Raw genomic sequence first — 3,385 nt, forward strand, 5'->3', positions numbered from 1 at the left:
AACGGTCAATCTGGGTTACGAGGCTCGATAATAACAACAGTGAGCTTTAGAAGAGCACGGTTAGAGCATCGCCTGACAAGTATAATATTCGATGTATACGATTTGCCGTGGAAATTTAAAGCAAATTCTGTGCTGGTCCATCAGAACAGGCGCTGTGTGTACTACTTTTCTGCTCTTGTAAGTCTGACATTTCGATCAATGTCTGACGTTCCTCCCTTTTATTAATACGATGATTGCATCGGAACTGGGTGAAAGCTTCCTCTTCTCTGTCGCAAAACATCAATTAACTTCAGGACCGCATACCCGAGCCTACTTCAGTTGGAAAAAACAGAGTTGAAAATGTCAGAGGTACAATGTGTATTTGAAATTAGTTTATTAGAGACATCTGGGAATTGTACCACATCTGAATGGATTCTACGCACAAGCAATAAACTACTGAGTATTGCTGGAATGTTTGTAATCTTCATCAAGTACACGTGAGAGATGAGGCAGAAGGATTTCCGCTGGTTTATAGCTATCCGCTGTAATCCATGGCATTTTTGGGACAGTACGTTTATATGGTGAACGACTCTTGGGGTACTCCAGTGAATGATTGTGCAGACAGAGAAGTAAATATCACATTTCACGCAGTTTATGAATACAACAGGAATGATACGAGTATAACTACTCATGGTAATGAGCAGTGGTTTGCAAAACTATATTTAAACCTTGCAGTTGCTATGAAAAGTGCATAAGAGGTAACAGTGGAACTGAGAAGGCTCTGAGCAAACTCTATCCATTCGTTGTTTACACTGGAGCTGTCTTAAAATTCTTTTGTCTGATTCAGGACTTGTGTTGAAGCTGGACTCCCTCTCTACTCATGGCGAACGTTCCGGACCACACAATATCACCTTTAGGGCGGGGGAGGTAAGGGGAGAATAGTGTCACGCTCCCCAAGGCCGACACGTCTCTTGTCTGCTCCCAGCCAACTTCGAAAGGGATTTTACGGCCGGTGAGCGGTGAGCGAGAGAACATGGCTGTAACATACCTTCGGATGTCTCTCATCAATATTTTAGTTTCCCCGTCGGCTGCGTTTCGTGCCATTTTTGCTATCACTGCTGCTACTCATGGATCAGTCACCGGTTACAGATACCACGAACATGTTTTCTTGGGTTTACTTTCGATATTAGAGATGAAAAAATTAAATCAAGTCATGTTTGGGAATTTGTGAAAAACCAATCCCATAGGTACTATATGGTAACACTAAGGAACAGGAATTCCCCTGGCGACATATTCTCCGCACAATCTTGTGCTCAACCTGTTGTATGCTTAACTCACAAGTAATAGACTTGAAGGATATGTACACAAAAAGATAAAAAAATTAAAGCACCCAGAAGACGCCGACCGGGTTCGGTAGGCCGCACAGTGGAGTCTGCTGTTTCATTTGAGCTACGTAAAGTAGCCGGCCGCGGTGGTCTAGCGGTTCTGGCGCTGCAGTCCGCAACCGCGGGACTGCTACGGTCGCAGGTTCGAATCCTGCCTCGGGCATGGGTGTGTGTGATGTCCTTAGGTTAGTTAGGTTTAAGTAGTTCTAAGTTCTAGGGGACTTATGACCTCCGCTGGTGAGTCCCATAGTGCTCAGAGCCATTTGAACCTACGTAAAGTAGATTTATGACTGGGTACTACGGTGCTATAGTTTTATACTTGATGTGGCCAAACTTTGTCATGCAAAAGTTTAGTGTAAATAGTTTCTGAAGAAGGCCAAATTATTTTGGCTGAAACCTAGGTAAAGATTGGTTCCTATTTGCAACTGACTCTGACGTGTCATATGTTTAACATTCACATATTTTTATTTACGATTATGACTCTTTATCATAGAAGATAACCAATTTGCCAATTACGGCTTCAAAATAAACAACTAATATCTATGACTAAAATATGACATCATTGGTCAAAGTTGATGATTTGTATCCCATTCTTCAGTTGATCCCGGCGTCTTCACCTAACGTCTTCCACCATCCTGGGGCTACGTCTTCAGGACAACAGTATTCTTAGTTCTCTGCACCAAACATCGTTCCTCAATCGAGTTCATAGGCATTATTGAGTGCATAGGCATAGTGTTTTGAATTTTCTTCTCATTTAGACAATTTATTAGTGTGATATGTTCTTTTCGGTTCAATTGTTGGTCCTAGCGCTGAGTTTCCGCGGTTACGATAGAGAATGAGTCCCCTTTAACTTTTTGAATCCGCAGAGAGGAAAAAGCAACATTTTATTTATATTGAAAGGCAGTAAGACCATACACGGGACATACTATGCAGGGTGGTCCATTGATCGTGACCGGGCCAAATATCACACAAAATAAGCGTCAAACGAAAAAGCTACAAAGAACTAAACTTGCCTAGCTTGAAGGGGAAAACCAAATGGCGCTATGGTTGGCCCGCTAGATGGCGCTGCCATAGGTCAAACGGATATTAACTGAGTGTTCTAAAAATAGGTACCCCCATTTTTTATTACATGTTCGTGTAGTACGTAAGGAAATATGAATGTTTTAGTTGGACCACTTTTTTCGTTTTGTGATAGATGGCGCTGTAATAGTCACAAGCGTATAAGTACGTAGTATCATGTAACATTCCCCTAGTGCGGACGGCATTTGCTTCGTGATACATTACCCGTGTTAAAATTGACCGTTTACCAATTGCGGAAAAGGTCGATATCATGTTGATGTATGGCTATTGTGATCAAAATGCCCAACGGGCGTGTGCTATGTATGCTGCTCGCTATCCTGGACGACATCATCCAAGTGTCCGGAGTTCGCCGGATAGTTACGTTATTTAAGGAAACAGGAAGTGTTCAGCCACAACCTGCAACAAACGATTATGCCCACGTAGGTGTTTTAGCTGCTGTCGCGGCTAATCCGCCCATTAGTAGCAGACAAATTGCGCGAGAATCTGGAATCTCAAAAACGTCGGTGTTAAGAATGCTGCATCAACATCGATTGCACCCGTACCATATTTCTATGCACCAGGAATTGCATGGCGACGACTTTGAACGTCGTGAACAGTTCTGCCACTGGGCACAAGAGAAATTACGGGACGATAGCAGATTTTTTGCAAGCGTTCTATTCAGCGACAAATAGTCATTCACCAATAGCGGTAACGTAAACTTGCATAATATGCACTATTGGGCAACGGAAAATCCACGATGGCTGCGACAAGTGGAACATCAGCGACCTTGGCGGGTTAATGTATGGTGGAAGGATAATTGGCCCCAATTTTCTCGATGGCAATCTAAATAGTGCAAAGTATGATGATTTCCTACATAATGTTCTACCGCTGTTACTACAAGATGTTTCACTGCATGAAAGAATGGCGATGTAATTCCAACATGATGGGTCCGGCACATAGCT

This window comes from Schistocerca serialis, chromosome 1, assembly GCF_023864345.2.
Source record: "Schistocerca serialis cubense isolate TAMUIC-IGC-003099 chromosome 1, iqSchSeri2.2, whole genome shotgun sequence".
Classification (NCBI taxonomy): Eukaryota; Metazoa; Arthropoda; class Insecta; order Orthoptera; family Acrididae; genus Schistocerca; species Schistocerca serialis.